Source organism: Mustelus asterias, chromosome 20 (genome assembly GCF_964213995.1).
Source record: "Mustelus asterias chromosome 20, sMusAst1.hap1.1, whole genome shotgun sequence".
Classification (NCBI taxonomy): Eukaryota; Metazoa; Chordata; class Chondrichthyes; order Carcharhiniformes; family Triakidae; genus Mustelus; species Mustelus asterias.
In genome coordinates, this window is record NC_135820.1 from 23,322,917 (window position 1) to 23,341,972 (window position 19,056).

Genomic DNA, 19,056 nt, shown 5'->3' on the forward strand with positions numbered 1-19,056 from the left:
TTGCATTCTCCCTCTCTACCTGTCCGTTTCCCCTGGGGTTGTAGCTGGTAGTCCTACTCGAGGCTGTGCCTTAGAGAGCAGGTACTGACACAGCTCATCACTCATGAAGGAGGATCCCCGGTCGCTATGGATATAGATAGGGAAACCGAACAGGGTGAAGAGGCTGTGCAAGGCCCTGACGACCGTGGCTGAAGTCATATCTGGGAAGGGAAGGGAATCGGGAGTACTCATCTATAACGTTGAGGAAATAGATGTTGCGGTCAGAAGAAGGAAGGGGCCCTTTGAAATCAATGCTGAGGCGTTCAAAGGGGTGGGTGGCTTTGATGAGGTGTGCTCTGTCCGGCCGATAGAAGTGCGGCTTACACTCCGTGCAGACCGGGCAGTGTCTGGTTATAGACCGGACGTCCTCAACAGAATAAGGCAGGTTACGGGCCTTAATAAAATGGTAGAGCCTGGTGACTCCCGGGTGACAGAGGTAATTGTGGAGAGTCTGTAGCTGGTTCACTTGTGCGTTGGCACATGTTCCGCGAGACAAGAGCGTCCAGAGGCTCATTGAGCTTCCCGGGCCGGTATAAGATATCATAATTGTAGGCGGAGAGCTCAATCCTCCACCTCAGTATCTTATCGTTCTTAATCTTGCCCCTCTGCGCGTTGTTGAACATAAAAGCCACCGAACGTTGGTCCGTGAGCAAAGTGAACCGTCGGCCAGCTAAGTAGTGGCGCCAGTGTCGCACCGCTTCAACGATGGGCTGAGCCTCCTTCTCGACAGAGGAGTGTCGAATTTCCGAGCCTTGGAGGGTTCGTGAGAAGAAGGCCACGGGTCTGCCCGCCTGGTTAAGGGTGGCAGCCAGGACAAAGTCAGACGCATCGCTCTCCACCTGGAAGGGGATTGACTCATCCACAGCGTACATCGTGGCCTTCGCGATGTCCACTTTGATGCAGTTGAAGGCCAAGCGGGCCTCTCCCGACAGGGGAAAAAGGGTGGATTTGATAAGCGGACGGGCCTTATCTGCATAATTAGGGACCCACTGGGCGTAGTATGAGAAGAAGCCCAGGCATCTCCTCAGTGCTTTGAGATTGGTGGGAAGGGGAAGTTCCAGGAGGGGACGCATGCAGTCAGGATCGGGGCCGATGACCCCGTTCTCCACAACATACCCCAGGATGGCGAGGCGGCGAGTGCGGAAGACACACTTCTCCTTATTGTAGGTCAGGTTAAGGAGAGTGGCCGTGTGAAGGAATTTATTGAGGTTTGCGTCGTGGTCCTGCTGATCATGGCCGCAGATGGTGACGTTATCCAGGAACGGGAAGGTGGCCCGCAGCCCGTTCGGGTCCACTATTCAGCCCATCTCATGCTGGAAAACCGAGACCCCATTGGTGACGCCGAAGGGGACCCTAAGGAAGTGATAGAGGCGGCCATCCGCCTTGAAAGCAGTATATTTGCGGTCCTCCGGGCACTTGGGGAGCTGGTGGTAAGCCGATTTAAGGTCAATAGTGGAGAACACCCAATATTGCGCAATCTGATTGACCATGTCAGATATGCGCGGAAGGGGGTACGCGTCCAGCTGCGTGTACCGATTGATGGTCTGACTGCAATCAATGACCATACGGTGTTTCTCCCCAGTTTTGACCACCACTTGTGCTCTCCAGGGGCTAGTACTAGCCTCAATGATCCCTTCCTTCAGGAGCTGCTGGACCTCGGACCTAATGAAGGTCCAGTCCCCCGCACTGTACCGTCTGCTCTTGGTGGCAATAGGCTTACATTCAGGGGTGAGGTGTTCGAATAGTGAGGGAGGGGTGATTTGAAGGGTCGAGAGGTTGCAAGTGGTGCGCGGTGGGCAGTCTAAGAACTGTGGGTTGTAGACGGAGAGCGGGGGAAGAGGCCCGTTGTACTGCAACATGACACTCCTGAGATGGGTCAGGAAATCGAGCCCCAGGAGTACAGGAGCGCAGAGGTATGGCAGCACCAGGAGCTTGAGATTTTCGTCCTCGGTCCCCCGAACCGTAAGGGTCACCACACAGTACTCGAGGACATCCATCGAGCGGGACTTTGAGGCCAAGGAAATGGTTTGTTTAACTGGCCACACAGAAAGGGCGGAGCGGCTCACCGTATCGGGGTGGATGAAACTCCCCGTACTCTCGCAGTCGAACAAACAATTTCCCACGTGGCCATTTACCTGGATGTCCATCATGGACCTGGCGAGTTGATGCGGACGGGATTGATCGAGCTGGACAGCTGCCACCGCGGATCTTGGAGGGTGGTCGACCGCAGTTGGCGGCTCCCTTGTCTCACACGCAGCCGATGGCATCCAAAATGGTGGCTCCCTTGTCTCACACGTGGCCGATGGCATCCAAAATGGCGGCTCCCTTGACTCACACGCGGCCGATGGCGTCCAAAATGGTGGCGCCCTTGGGTCGCACGCGGCACTGTTTGGCTTCAAGGACGACTTTCCCCAGGCCGCAAAAATAACACTTCGGACCTGCAACAGCCGCAGCAGTCGAGTCGTTGGTGGGGCGTGGTGTGGCGTAAGTCTGCGGCCCTCCTAGATACTGGGGTGGCAGCGGCCGTGGTGCCCACGATGCAACCGCGTGGTCGGGTGCGTAAGCCTCAAGGTTATGGGAGGCCACCTCTAAAGATTCAGCGAGCGCCACTGTTTTTGGTAGGTCCAGCCCACCTTGCTCTAGCAGTCGGTGCTGAATGTAGTTAGATGCGATGCCCGTAACATAGGCATCGCAGATTAAGTCCTCCGTGTACTGCGCGGCGGATACAGCCTTGCAATTACAGGCCCTGCCGAGTACCCGTAGTTCGCGGAGAAACTGTGCACTCGATTCTCCCGGCCATTGTCTTCGAGTAGCCAGAAGGTGTCTGGCGTAGACTTTGTTCGTCCGTTTACTATACTGGCTCTTTAGGAGCTCTAGCGCATCCCTGTACGTCTCAGCGTCACGGATGGTGGAATATACCACATCGCTTACCCAGGTGTGGAGCACGTGCAGCTTGTCTGTTTCGGACTGGACGACAGCGGAGGCTTCGAGGAAGGCTTCAAAGCACTTCAGCCAGTGATCGAAGCTGTTGGCAGCTCCCACAGCTTGAGGATCCAGGTCTAACTTATCATAGAACATAGAACAGTAGAGCACAGAACAGGCCCTTCGGCCCATGATGTTGTGCCGAGCTTTATCTGAAACCAAGATCAAGCTATCCCACTCCCTATCATCCTGGTGTGCTCCATGTGCCTATCCAATAACCGCTTAAATGTTCCGAAAGTGTCTGACTCCACTATCACTGCAGGCAGTCCATTCCACACCCCAACCACTCTCTGCGTAAAGAACCTACCTCTGATATCCTTCCTATATCTCCCACCACGAACCCTATAGTTATGCCCCCTTGTAATAGCTCCATCCACCCGAGGAAATAGTCTTTGAACGTTCACTCTATCTATCCCCTTCATCATTTTATAAACCTCTATTAAGTCTCCCCTCAGCCTCCTCCGCTCCAGAGAGAACAGCCCTAGCTCCCCAAGACCTACCCTCCAAACCAGGCAGCATCCTGGTAAATCTCCTCTGCACTCTTTCCAGCGCTTCCACATCCTTCTTATAGTGAGGTGACCAGAACTGCACACAATATTCCAAATGTGGTCTCACCAAGGTCCTGTACAGTTGCAGCATAACCCCACAGCTCTTAAACTCCAACCCCCTGTTAATAAAAGCTAACACACTATAGGCCTTCTTCACAGCTCTATCCACTTGAGCGGCAACCTTCAGAAATCTGTGGATATGGACCCCAAGATCTCTCTGTTCCTCCACAGTCTTCAGAACCCTACCTTTGACCCTGTAATGCACATTTAAATTGGTCCTCCCAAAATGAATCACCTCACATTTATCAGGGTTAAACTCCATCTGCCATTTTTCAGCCCAGCTTTGGATCCTATCTATGTCTCTTTGCAGCCTACAACAGCCCTCCACCTCATCCACTACTCCACCAATCTTGGTGTCATCAGCAAATTTACTGATCCACCCTTCAGCCCCCTCCTTTAAGTCATTAATAAAAATCACAAACAGCAGAGGACCAAGCACTGATCCCTGTGGCACTCCGTTAGCAACCTGCCTCCAGTCCAAAAATTTTCCATCCACCACCACCCCCTGTCTTCGATCAGATAGCCAGTTACCTATCCAATGGGCCAACTTTCCCTCTATCCCACACCTCCTTACTTTCATCATAAGCCGACCATGGGGGACCTTATCAAATGCCTTACTAAAATCCATGTATATGACAACCACTGCCCTACCTTCATCAACACACTTAGTTACCTCCTCAAAAAATTCAATCAAATTTGTGAGGCACGACTTGCCCTTCACGAATCCGTGCTGACTATCTCGGATTAATCCGCATCTTTCTAAATGGTCGTAAATCCCATCTCTAAGGACCTTTTCCATCAATTTACCAACCACCGAAGTAAGACTAACCGGTCTATAATTACCAGGGTCATTTCTATTCCCTTTCTTAAACAGAGGAACAACATTCGCCACTCTCCAGTCCTCTGGCACCATCCCCGTGATGTGGAGATGCCGGCGTTGGACTGGGGTAAACACAGTAAGAAGTTTAACAACACCAGGTTAAAGTCCAACAGGTTTATTTGGTAGCAAAAGCCACACAAGCTTTCGAGGCTCTGAGCCCCTTCTTCAGGTGAGTGGGAATTCTGTTCACAAACAGAACTTATAAGACACAGACTCAATTTACATGAATAATGGTTGGAATGCGAATACTTACAACTAATCCAGTCTTTAAGAAACAAAACAATGGGAGTGGGGAGAGCATCAAGACAGGCTAAAAAGATGTGTATTGTCTCCAGACAAGACAGCCAGTGAAACAGTGAGACAGGTGCTGAGAAATCCTTTGGACTCAAAGCCAGAAGATCGGGCATCAGAATGTGACTAAACTTGCCGCAAAGCTTGATCCTGGTGTGCTGGTACTTCCCCGGAGCGGAGAAGCTACGGCATCTCCTCCGGAGCCTTCAACATGTCATTGATGAAGACGAACATCTCGCCAAGGCCATCCCCACACCCCCACTTCTTGCCTTCAAACAACCGCACAACCTCAAACAGACCATTGTCCGCAGCAAACTACCCAGCCTTCAGGAGAACAGTGACCAAGACACCACACAACCCTGCCACAGCAACCTCTGCAAGACGTGCCGGATCATCGACACAGATGCCATCATCTCACGTGAGGACACCATCCACCAGGTACACGGTACATACTCTTGCAACTCGGCCAACGTTGTCTACCTGATACGCTGCAAGAAAGGATGTCCCGAGGCATGGTACATTGGGGAAACTATGCAGACGCTGCGACAACGGATGAATGAACACCGCTCGACAATCACCAGGCAAGACTGTTCTCTTCCTGTTGGGGAGCACTTCAGCGGTCACGGGCATTCGGCCTCTGATATTCGGGTAAGCGTTCTCCAAGGCGGCCTTCGCGACACACAACAGCGCAGAGTCGCGGAGCAGAAACTGATAGCCAGGTTCCGCACACACAAGGACGGCCTCAACCGGGATATTGGGTTTATGTCACACTATTTCACATAAATATTTCTGCTTTTTTCCTCCTGAGTCTTTATCATGCGATCCTAGAATCAGAATTTATGTCACACTATTTGTAACTCCCACAGTTGCGTGGACCTGCAGAGTTTCACTGGCTGTCTTGTCTGGAGACAATACACATCTTTTTAGCCTGTCTTGATGCTCTCCCCACTCCCATTGTTTTGTTTCTTAAAGACTGGATTAGTTGTAAGTATTCGCATTCCAACCATTATTCATGTAAATTGAGTCTGTGTCTTATAAGTTCTGTTTGTGAACAGAATTCCCACTCACCTGAAGAAGGGGCTCAGAGCCTCGAAAGCTTGTGTGGCTTTTGCTACCAAATAAACCTGTTGGACTTTAACCTGGTGTTGTTAAACTTCTTACTGTGACCATCCCCGTGGACAGTGAGGACCCAAAGATCAAAGCCAAAGGCTCTGCAATCTCATCCCTTGCCTCCCAAAGAATCCTAGGATATATTTCATCAGGCCCAGGGGACTTATCGACCTTCAGTTTATTCAAAACTGCCAGTACATCCTCCCTCCGAACATCTATTAGCCTATTAGCCTGTAACACCTTCTCTTCCTCAAAAACATGGCCCCTCTCCTTGGTGAACACTGAAGAAAAGTGTTCATTCATCACCTCACCTATCTCTACTGACTCCATACACAAGTTCCCACTACTGTCCTTGACCGGCCCTAACCTCACCCTGGTCATTCTTTTATTCCTCACATAAGAGTAAAAAGCCTTGGAGTTTTCCTTTATCGGGCTTCAAAATTTGCTCCATCCTATGAGTTTTTTTTTCTATGCGATTAAAATTGATGCACCATCAATTTACGAGGACTCCAGCGAGTGAGTGAAAACAACAGGCTTTTAATTGCAAAGAACTGGAACACACCCTTGTAGCTAGCCTGGCCCAGACTGAGGCAGAGGGGAGGAACCGTTACCTTTATACCTCGATCAGGTGGAAAGGGAGGAGTCTCGGGTCAGGCGCAGCAGGTGTGTGTCCAGGCATATAACATGTAATTACAGTGGGTCACCACACAGAGGGTGCCTGGAAGTCGTTGCCGGGGAGGTAGTGGAAGCAGATACGGTAGTGACTTTTAAGGGCATCTCGACAAATACATGAATAGGATGAGAATAGAGGGATATGGTCACCGGACGGGTCGGGAGTTTTAGTTAAGTCGGTAGCACAGTCAGTGCAGGCTTGGAGGGCTGAAGGGCCTGTTCCTGTGCTGTAATTTTCTTTGTTCTTTGTTCCAAACAGAACTGTCCAGAGAAATGATTAACAGAGATGTACTGAACAATGTAGTTTGCATAATGAGATTAGAACAGCCATCTTGTATCCAACTTGAGGAATTCATCTGCTAATGTAAACCTTTGCAACTCGAAAAAGTACAATAAGCTATACGAACCTACGATGAGCAGAGAGGACTCGCAGGCAATCTGAGATTTCAGGCTGGAGTCCATCTCTCCCTCATGCATGTGAAATAAAAACTTTTCTTGAAGTTCAACACGGTCTCCAAGGCTCGACTCGTTTTATTTCCCTCCTACAATTGGCGCTGCGGAGCAGGGTACCATACCAGACGATCGGCAACTATGTGGCTCCAATTTCGGTGAGTACTTTTATTTTACCACCCATAGTTAGAGGAGCGATTCCACACTAGTCATTGACCAACTGTAAGTTGCGGTACTAAAAGAACTATATGAAGCAAGAGTCTGACTGTGTGAGCTTGAAGGAAATCGAAGGGTAATACCACGCGTCGTGGCATAGAATTGATGAGAAAACTTAAGTAAGAAGTTTTGCGAAGTTTGCATGTAAAACCCACGCCAGGGAAAAATGCAGAGAAAGGATTGAAGGGTCTCGCTTACAGCGAGGAAGAATAGCCACGAGGGATGATTCCGCGAGAGGGTAGAGCCGCGGGGGGAAAAAAAGCCCATGAGAGGAGAGAGAGTGTAAAAGTGGCCAAAATGGCCAGATGTAATAAAACAGGCGCCGGTACAGGGGATTTACAGTGGAGACCCGAGGGATCGATCGTACAAACTATAGTTGACCATAATATAAAACTGATGAAGAAAATGAGGGGAAAAGGATTTAATTCGGATGCAGCTGTGGCCGAGCAGAAGGCCTAGTGGATGGGTCAAGCTATAAACAAGTATGGGAAAGGGGTAATGGTCATGAACAAAAAATCAAGGGGCAAAAGAACAACATGAAGTGAGAGTTGCATTTGTAAGACGCATGCAGAAGGAGGAGAGGAAAAGACAGCACAGATGATTTGTAGGGACAGTAATCAACATAGAACCTAGAACATAGAACATTACAGAGCAGTACAGGCCCTTCGGCCCTCGATGTTGCGCCGACCAGTGGAACCAATCTAAAGCCCCTCTAATCTACACTATTCCAATATCATCCATCTGTTTATCCAATAACCATTTGAATGCTCTTAATGTTGACGAGTCCACTACTGCTGCAGGCAGGCATTCCACGCCCTTACTACTCTCTGAGTAAAGAACCTACCTCTAACATCTGTCCCTATATCTCTCACCCCTCAATTTAAAGCTATGTCCCCTCATGCTAGCCATGACTAGAAGTGGGCAGCAAAGGAGTCTGGGAAGGGTTTTTATTTTAACTTTAAAAGTCAGTTACCTGGGAGGTTCCCCCTCAGTAGTAGTTTTTTTTTTTCTCTCGGGCCCCTAGCCCTATAAATTGGTGCAGAGGAGATACCCGATCCTCTACACTGGTAGAGGATCCCACCCTTCCATCCTCCTCTAACCTAATTATAAGTGTGGGGAAGTTTTTTGTTTTCTTTTTTTTCTTGCTGGTAATGGCTTCAGGGATGGCAGTTCAGGCAGTATGCTGCATCTCCTGTGGGATGTATGTGGTGAGGAAATCCAGTAGTGTTTCAGGAGATTTTAGTTGTAAGAAGTGCATTAGATTGCAGCTTCTGGAGGAGCGTGTAAAGGAGCTGGAGGGGGAGGTAGAGGAACTCCGCATAATTCGGGAGGCGGAGGTGGAAGTTGATAGGAGTTATAGAGAAATAGTAACTCCTAGAAATGAGGCTTGGGTCAATGCCAGGAGGAGGGGTAAGAAGCAATCGGGAAGACAATCCCCTGGGGCGGTTCCCCTCCATAATAGGTTTTCGGTGCTGGAGGCTACAGTTGAGGAGGAATCAACTGAGCATAGAGAGCAGATCTCTGGGGGTGAGCCGAGTGAGAAAGCTCAGGTGGTTAGGGGCTGTAAAAGACTGGGCCTTGTGATTGGGGACTCCACAATTAAGGGGACAGATAGGAGGGTCGGAACTAAAGGTAGGGACTCAGGGTTGGTGTGTTGCCTACCAGGGGCTGGGGTCCGGGATGTGTCTGACAGGGTATTCAGGACTCTTAGGGGGGAGGGAGATAAACCACAAGTTATTGTACATGTGGGGACACACGACATAGGGAGGATAGGGGAAGGGGATATTAGGCAGGGATTTATGGAGTTGGGGTGGAAACTAAAGGCCAAGACTGACAGAGTGGTTATCTCTGGACTCTTGCCTGTACCACGGGATAGTTTAGAGAGGAATAGGGAGAGGGAAGGTTTGAATTCATGGCTGAGGGGATGGTGCAGGAGGGAGGGGTTCAGGTACTTAAGCAATTGGGGTTCGTACTGGGGAAGGTGTGACCTCTATGAGAAGGATGGTCTACACCTTAATCAGAAGGGGACCAATATCCTGGGGGGTAAATTTGCTAAGGCCATGCAGGGAGGTTTAAACTGATTCGGGGGGGGGGGGAGGGATCCTGAGTAGTGGGGCTGAAAGTGAGGGATGCATGGATGGGGACTGCAATGCACGGCATTGCAGAGGTGGGGTGGAGCAGGGTTTGAAATGTGTATACTTCAATGCCAGGAGTATTCGCAATAAAGTGGGTGAACTTGCAGCGTGGATCAGTACCTGGGACTTCGATGTTGTGGCTATTTCAGAGACATGGATAGAGCAGGGGCAGGAATGGATGCTGCAGGTCCCGGGGTTCAAATGTTTTAGTCGAAGTAGGGAAGGAGGTAGAAGAGGGGGAGGGGTAGCATTATTGGTCAGAGATTGTATCACAGTGTCAGAGAGGAGGTTTGATGAGGACTTATCTGTTGAGGTAGTATGGGCGGAGATTAGAAATAGGAGAGGAGAGGTCACCCTGTTGGGAGTCTTTTATAGACCTCCTAAAAGTTCTAGAGAGGTTGAGGAAAGGATTGCGGAGTCAATCCTGCTTAGGAGTGAAAGTAATAGGGCAATTGTTATGGGGGATTTTAACTTGACTAATATTGACTGGAATTGTTATAGCTCTAGCTCGTTAGAGGGGTCAGTTTTTGTTCAAAGCGTGCAGGAAGGTTTTTTGACTCAGTATGTAGACAGGCCAACTAGAGGTGAGGCTATATTGGATCTGGTGCTGGGAAATGAGCCAGACCAGGTGCTAGACTTGGAAGTTGGTGTGCATTTTGGTGATAGTGACCACAATTCGGTTACGTTCACCTTAGTGATGGAAAGGGATAGGCATGAACCTCGGGCCAGTGGTTTTAGCTGGGGGAAGGGTAATTATGAGGCTATTAGGAGAGAATTAGGAAACATAGGTTGGACTAGGAGATTACAGGGACTGGGAACGTCCGACATGTGGAGTTTTTTCAAGGAGCAGCTACTGCGAGTCTGTGATAGGTATGTCCCTGTCAGGCAAGGAGGAATTGGTAGGGCTAGGGAACCGTGGTGCACCAAAAAAGTTTCTTTGTTGGTTAAAAAGAAAAAGGAGGCTTATGTTCGGATGAGACGTGAGCACTCGGGTAGTGCACTAGAAAGCTTTAGATTGGCTAAGAGGGAGTTGAAGAGCGAGCTTAGAAGGGCTAAAAGGGGACATGAGAAGACTTTGGCGGATAGGGTTAAAGAGAATCCTAAGGCGTTCTATAGGTATGTCAAGAACAGAAGGTTGGTTAGGGCAAGTTTAGGGCCAGTTATAGATGGCAGAGGGAAGTTATGTGTGGAACCGGAGGAGATTGGTGAAGCGTTGAACCAATATTTCTCTTCGGTGTTCACGCAAGGGGACATGAATATAGCTGAGGAGGACACTGGGTTGCAAGGGAGTAGAATAGACAGTATTACAGTTGATAAGGAGGATGTGCAGGATATTCTGGAGGGTCTGAAAATAGATAAATCCCCTGGTCCGGATGGGATTTATCCAAGGATTCTCTGGGAGGCAAGAGAAGTGATTGCAGAGCCTCTGGCTCTGATCTTCAGGTCGTCGTTGGCCTCTGGTATAGTACCAGAAGATTGGAGGTTAGCGAATGTTGTCCCATTGTTTAAGAAGGGGAACAGAGACTTCCCCGGGAATTATAGACCGGTGAGTCTCACTTCTGTTGTCGGCAAGATGTTGGAAAAAATTATAAGGGATAGGATTTATAGTTATTTGGAGAGTAATGAATTGATAGGTGATAGTCAGCATGGTTTTGTGGCAGGTAGGTCGTGCCTTACTAACCTTATTGAGTTTTTTGAGAAAGTGACCAAGGAGGTGGATGGGGGCAAGGCAGTGGACGTGGTATATATGGATTTTAGTAAGGCGTTTGATAAGGTTCACCATGGTAGGCTTCTGCAGAAAATGCAGATGTATGGGATTGGGGGTGATCTAGGAAATTGGATCAGGAATTGGCTAGCGGATAGGAAACAGAGGGTGGTGGTTGATAGTAAATATTCATCATGGAGTGCGGTTACAAGTGGTGTACCTCAGGGATCTGTTTTGGGGCCACTGCTGTTTGTAATATTTATTAATGATCTGGATGAGGGTATAGTTGGGTGGATTAGCAAATTTGCTGATGACACCAAAGTCGGTGGTGTGGTAGACAGTGAGGAAGGGTGTCGTAGTTTGCAGGAAGACTTAGACAGGTTGCAAAGTTGGGCCGAGAGGTGGCGGATGGAGTTTAATGCGGAGAAGTGTGAGGTAATTCACTTTGGTAGGAATAACAGATGTGTTGAGTATAGGGCTAACGGGAGGACTTTGAATAGTGTGGAGGAGCAGAGGGATCTAGGTGTATGTGTGCATAGATCCCTGAAAGTTGGGAATCAAGTAGATAAGGTTGTTAAGAAGGCATATGGTGTCTTGGCGTTTATTGGTAGGGGGATTGAATTTAGGAGTCGTAGCGTTATGTTGCAACTGTACACAACTCTGGTGCGGCCGCACTTGGAGTACTGTGTGCAGTTCTGGTCCCCACATTACAGGAAGGATGTGGAGGCTTTGGAGAGGGTGCAGAGGAGGTTTACCAGGATGTTGCCTGGTATGGAGGGGAGATCCTATGAGGAGAGGCTGAGGGATTTGGGATTGTTTTCGCTGGAAAGGCGGCGGCTAAGAGGGGATCTTATTGAAACATATAAGATGATTAGAGGTTTAGATAGGGTGGATAGTGATAGCCTTTTTCCTCTGATGGAGAAATCCAGCACGAGGGGGCATGGCTTTAAATTGAGGGGGGGTAGTTATAGAACCGATGTCAGGGGTAGGTTCTTTACCCAGAGGGTGGTGAGGGATTGGCATGCCCTGCCAGCATCAGTAGTAAATGCGCCTAGTTTGGGGGCGTTTAAGAGATCCGTAGATAGGTTCATGGACGAAAAGAAATTGGTTTAGGTTGGAGGGTCACAGTTTTTTTTTAACTGGTCGGTGCAACATCGTGGGCCGAAGGGCCTGTTCTGCGCTGTAATGTTCTATGTTCTATGTTCTATGACCATCCGAGGAAAAAGGCTCTCACAATCCACCCTATCTAATCCTCTGATCATCTTGTATGCCTCTATTAAGTCACCTCTTAACCTTCTTCTCTCTAACGAAAACAACCTCAAGCTCCTCAGCCTTCCCTCATACGATTTTCCCACCATACCAGGCAACATCCTGGTAAATCTCCTCTGCACCCTTTCCAACACTTAAGGTTCAGCTCGTCAAAGTATCCGCTGCTTTAGACCTGGGATTTTGGATGGGAGGATTTTTTTCCCCTTTTGTTGCAATGTGTGTTTATCTTTCCTATAATACGGCGACCAGATCTGTACGCAATACTCCAAGTGCGACCGCACCAGAGTTTTGTACAGTTGCAGCATGACCTCCTGGCTCCGAAACTCAATCCCTCTACCAATAAAAGCTAACACACTGTACGCCTTCTGAACAACCCTATCAACCTGGGTGCCAACTTTCAGGGATCTATGCACACGGACACCCAGATCCCTCTGTTCATCTACACTACCAAGTACCTTACCATTAGCCCAGTACTCTGTATTCCTGTTACTCCTTCCAAAGTGAATCATCTCACACTTCTCCGCATTAAACTCCATTTGCCACCTCTCAGCCCAGCTCTGCAGCTTATCTATGTCCCTCTGTAACCTGCCACTTCCCTCCGCACTGTCTACAACTCCACCGACTTTAGTGTCATCCGCAAATTTACTAATCCATCCTTCCACGCCCTCATCCAGGTCATTAATAAAAATGACAAACAGCAGTGGCCCCAAAACAGATCCTTGCGGTACACCACTAGTAACTGAACTTCCATGATGGGAATCACACTGGACTAAAATGAGCCCCATTTACTTGGAGGGAGCACTGCATACTGATTATTTGCCGGAAGCTGCAAAAGACCTTGATTTTTAGAAATTCTCATTCAGAAGCACCAGCAGGATTTTGTGCCATATTTTTCAGTTGAGACATAAGATTGCCTGATATATTCCAATTGTTCTCGAAGGCTTCATGTACAGTTTAAAACTGCTGGAAGGTGAGGAGACGAATTGGCCAAATTCAGTTTAACTATGTTGAACCACACTTTCTTTATAACAATACAACACCGACAAAAGCATTGTTTCAGAATAGCCCAGATTGACCTTAGGAACATAGAAACATAGAAAAACGACAGCACAAAACAGGCCCTTCGGCCCCACAAGTTGTGCCGAACATAACCCTACCTTTTAGGCCTACCTATAACCCTCCATCCTATTAAGTCCCATGTACTCATCCAGGAGTCTCTTAAAAGACCCTATTGAGTTTACCTCCACCACCACTGACGGCAGCCAATTCCACTTGCCCACCACCCTCTGTGTGAAAAACTTCCCCGTAACATTTCCCCTGTACCTACCCCACAGCACCTTAAACCTGTGTCCTCTCGTAGCAGACATTTCCACCCTGGGAAAAAGCCTCTGAGAGTCTACCCAATCTGTGCCTCTCAACATCTTATATACCTCTATTAGATCTCCTCTCATCCTACGTCTCTCCAAAGAGAAAAGACCGAGCTCCCTCAGCCTATCCTCATAAGGCATGCCACTCAATCCAGGCAACATCCTTGTAAATCGCCTCTGCACCCTTTCAATCTTTTCCACATCCTTCCTATAGTGAGGCGACCAGAACTGAGCACAGTACTCCAAGTGGGGTCTGACGAGGGTCTTATATAGCTGCATCATTATCCCCGGACTCCTAAACTCAATCCCTCGATTGATAAAGGCCAGCACACCATACGCCTTCTTAACCACCTCCTCCACCTGCAGGGCCGATTTCAGAGTCCTATGGACCCGGACCCCAAGGTCCTTCTGATCCTCGACAGTACTAAGAGTCTTTCCCTTTATATTGTACTCCTTCATCCCATTTGACCTGCCAAAATGGACCACTACGCATTTATCTGGGTTGAAGTCCATCTGCCACTTCTCCGCCCAGTCTTGCATCCTATCTATGTTCCTATGTAACTTCTGACATCCCTCCAGACTATCCACAACCCCACCAACCTTCGTGTCGTCGGCAAACTTAACAACCCATCCCTCCACTTCCTCATCCAGGTCATTTATGAAAATGATAAACAGCAAGGGTCCCAGAACAGATCCCTGGGGCACACCACTGGTGACCGACCTCCATTTAGAAAAAGACCCATCTATACACACTCTCTGCCTCCTTTGGGCAAACCAGTTCTGGATCCACAGGGCAGCAGCACCTTGGATCCCAGTGGGACACAGTGCATTGTGCTCCAGTATGTTGACAACCAGGGGCCAGTGGGCTGACAAATGGCAGATGGGGTTTAATTTAGACAAATGCGAGGTGATGCATTTTGGTAGATTGAACCAGGGCAGGACTTACTCATAGAATCATAGAAACCCTACAGTGCAGAAGGAGGCCATTCGGCCCATCGAGTCTGCACCGACCACAATCCCACACAGGCCCTACCCCCACATATTTACCCGCTAATCCCTCTAACCTACGCATCTCAGGATTCTAAGGGGCAATTTTTTTTAACCTGGCCAATCAACCTAACCCACACATCTTTGGACTGATACTCAGTTAATGGTAGGGCATTGGGGAGAGTTACAGAACAAAGAGATCTAGGGGTACATGTTCATAGCTACTTGAAAGTGGAGTCACAGGTGGACAGAGTGGTGAAGAAGGCATTCGGCATGCTTGGTTTCATCATTCAGAACATTGAATACAGGAGTTGGAATGTCTTGTTAAAGTTGTACAAGACATTGGTAAGGCCACACTTGAAATACTGTATGCAATTCTGGTCACCCTATTATAGAAAGGATATTATTAAACTAGAAAGAGTGCAGAAAAGATTTACTAGGATGCTACCGGGACTTGATGGATTGAGTTATAAGAAGAGGCTGAATGGACTGGGACTTTTTTCTCCGGAGCATAGGAGGCTGAGGGGTGACCTTATAGAGGTCTATAAAATAATAAGGGGCATAGACAAGGTAGATAGTCAATATCTTTTCCCAAAGGTAGGGGAGTCGAAAACTAGAAGGCATAGGTTTAAGGTGAGAGGGAAGAGATACAAAAGTGTCCAGAGGGGCAATTTTTTCTCACACAGGGTGGTGAGTGTCTGGAACAAGCTGCCAGAGGTAGTACTGGAGGCGGGTACAATTTTATCTATTAAAAAGCATTTAGATAGTTACATGGGTATGATGGGCATCGAGGGATATGGGCCAAATGCAGGCAATTGGGATTAGCTTAGGGGTTTTAAAAAAAAAGGGCGGCATGGACAAGTTGGGCTGAAGGGCCTGTTTCCATGCTGTAAACCTCTATGACTCTATGACTCTGTAACCTTCTGATAGCATCAAGGGGGGGAGAAAGACCACATAATCGCTCTCACCCAGACTTTAGCAACCATACAGCAAGCTGGCCTTAAGAGCAACCATAGGAAGGTGCAGTTGAGTGGGACGAGGTTGTATACTTAGGCTACTACATCACACAGGAGATGAAGAGAATCCCAGCAGAAAGAAAGCCATTCTAGAAATGCCAAAACCTCAGACTGTCAGGTGGATCAGGCAAACACTGGGATTATTTAACTACTGCAGGAGTTTTGTAGAGAATTACTCAGAACTCGGTGAACCCTTACTAGAAGTGTCTGCGGGGGGTGCGGGGGGGTAAGCAGTCTCGGGAACGGGTAGAGTGGGGATCGGAATAGGACACTGCCTTTGAAAGGATAAAGCATGCCCTCACAGTGGTCCCAGCCGTGGGGCCACCAGACCTGATCAAACCCTTCCACATTTTTTGCCACAATGAGGGGGTACACTACACAGCAGTAGCGGGCCAGAAACACGGGGGCATGATGTGGCCAGTAGCGTATTATTCAGCAAACTGGTGCACACAGGCATTGGACTCCACCACGTGGGCAATCGAGACTTCAGAACCGGTAACGTTTCTAGAACCGATTATACTCCACTCCCCTCACTCTGCAGTGCAGCTACCAGAAGCAGGAAAGTTAAGGGCAGTTTCCGACAGCCGCCGAATAAAGTGGGAGAGTGTGTTGCTCCCGGTGGATGAATGCAAATAGTAAATACAAATAGTAAAGGACTCTGGCCTCAACCCCGCGTACATGTTAATTAGTGAAGGTACGGAGCATTGTTGTTCAGAGGAAGTTGATGAAGGTGAAAGTGGCAGAATAGCAGAAGAACCGTTAGAAGGAGAAGATGTAATGGAATTATATGTAGATGGATCTAGGACGTATCATGAGGGGGTCCCACATAGAGCATGGGTTGTAGTGGATAGAACAGGCACTGTATTAAAATGAAGTCAGATCCCAAGAACCAAGTCAGCTCAAGTGGCAGAATTGATAGCCCAAATGGAGCCATTGCGACTAGCCGAGGGAAAGAGGGCTATCTACACCGATAGCCGTTACGCATTTGGGATAATTCACAACTATATGGTAGCTTGGGCTCGACGGGGATACATAGCTTCCTCAGGGGGACGTGTACAGCATGAGAATTGTGTAAGGGAGTTGGTAAAGGCAGCCAAAGCACCAGCGGAAGCTGCAGTAATCAAGATAAGTGCACACAAAATGATAGACACCGCAGCAGCTGGGCAACAAGTACACAGACAGGGCAACCAAAGCCCTCACAGCACAGACTCAGAGAGTGCAGGGGGAAGAAGTAAAACCAGTTGCATATGAGCAACATTCAGATAGCACAGGGAAAGTGCAAGTAGCAGCAGAAGAGGAAGAAGCAGAGGAGTGGAAGAGAGAGGGGGCTGTAAAAGATTCAGATAACATCTGGAGAAAGGACAGTTTGCACCGCAATGTATGAGGCAAACCTGACTGAAATGGGCCATGGGCTAGCACACATCGGGAGAAATAAAATGATTGAGCAAATGAACAGGTGTTGGTGATGGAAGGGCATGGGGAGAGAGAGAGATTGCCAGACACTGCCAGCAATGTGTAGTCTGTGCCCAGTGTGAGCTTGAGAGGATCCCCAAGATAAGGCTGCGGCATCAACCCAGACCACAGTGGAGGGAGAGAGAGGGTGAGTGGGGGGAGAGAGAGTGGAAGACAGAGAGAATGAGGGCTAGAGAGGGGGAGTGGGGGAGAGAGGGGGTGAAGGAGAAAGTGCGGAGGGGTGAGAGAGGGGAGGACAGAAAGAGGGGTGAAAGAGTGAGAGTGAGTGGGAGAGAGAGAGTGTGGGGGGAGAGAGAGACATTGGGGAGAGAGAGTGGGGGGAGAGAGAGTGGGGAAACAGAGATACAGTGGAGAAGAGAGTGGAGGCAAAGAGTAGGGAATGAGGAAAAGGGTGAATGGGGGAAGAGTGAATGGGGAAGAAAGAGATTAGAGTGGGGAGAGAGAGAGAGAGAGTGGCGAGGGGGGGGGAGAGATTTGGGGGTACATAGAAAGTAGTGGAGGAAGAGAGAGAGTGAATGGCGGGTGAGCGAGGGAGAGAGAGTCAGGGGAAAGAGAGTGAGGGGGGAGAGAGAGCAGGGGAAAGAGAGTGTGGGGAGTAGAAAGAGAGAGAGTGGGGGAGGAAGAGAGAAAGGAGGAGAGATAGTGGGGGAGAGAGAGAGGGGGGAGAGAGTGGGGGAGAGAGAGAGTGTGGGGGGAGAGACAGAGATTGGGAGAGAGTGTGGGGGAGGGAAAGTGGGGGGAGAGGGAGAGTGGGGGGAGAGAGAGAGAGTGGAGGGAGAGGGAGAGTGAGGGGAGAGAGAGGGGGCAAGAGAGAGAAAGGGGGAGAGGGAGAGTGGAGTGAGAGAGAGTGAAGTGGGAGGAACAGAGAATGGGGGAGACAGGCGAGAGAGTGGGGGGAGAGAGAGAGAGAGTGGGGAAAGAGAGGGAGTGGGGAGAGAGAGTGGAGGGGGAGGAAGACTAGAGGGAGCTAGGGGAAAATGTGGAGGGTGATTAGAAAGAGTGTGGGGGAGAGATAGAGAGAGGGTGGGGAGATAGAGATAAAGTCGAGGGAGACAGAAAGAGAGTGGCAGTGAGAGATAGAGAGTGTGGGAAAAGAGATAGACAGAGAGGATGGGGAGAGACAGTGTGTGGGGGTGCTAGAGAGAGAGGGAGAGTGGTTGTATAGAGGGAGTGAGTGGGGCTAGAGGGAGAGAGAGGGGAGGAGAGAGAGAGAGTGTGGAGTAGAGAAGAGAGAGAATGGGGTGAGAGAGGGAGGACATAGTGGAGAGATTGGGAGGGGACAGAGGGACAGTGGGGAGAAGATGGAGAGTGTGGGAGGGAAGAGAGAGAGAATGGAGGAGAGAGAGTTGGGAGGAGAGGGGGCGAGAGAATGAGGGGTGGGAGAGTGCAAAGGGAGGGGAGAGAGAGAGGAGGAGAGAGAGAGGGAGATAGAGAGAGAGTTGGGAGGAGAGAGAGGGGAAAGAGAGAGCGTAAGGGAGAGAGAGTATGTGGGGAGGGGAGAGAGAGAGGGAGGAGAGTGAAAGTGGGGATAGAGAGAGAGTGGGGGGGCAAGAGAGAGTGGGGGAAGAGAGAATGGGGAGGAGAGAGAGAGTGTGTGAGGGCAGACCGGAACAGTGGGGAGAGAGAGAGTTGGGAGGAGGGGGGGGGGGGGGGGGAGGGGAGAGAGAGAGAGTGGGGGGGGGGAGAGCGAGAGAGAGAGTGGGGGGGGGGGGGCGGGAGAGAGAGAGAGTCAAGGGGAGCGAGCGTGTGGGAGAGAGTGTCGGAAGAGGAGAGGGAGAGAGACAGAGAGTTGGGGGAGGGAAAAGAGTGGGGGAGAGAGAGAGAGAGGGAGAGTTGGGGGAGAGAGTGGGGAGGAG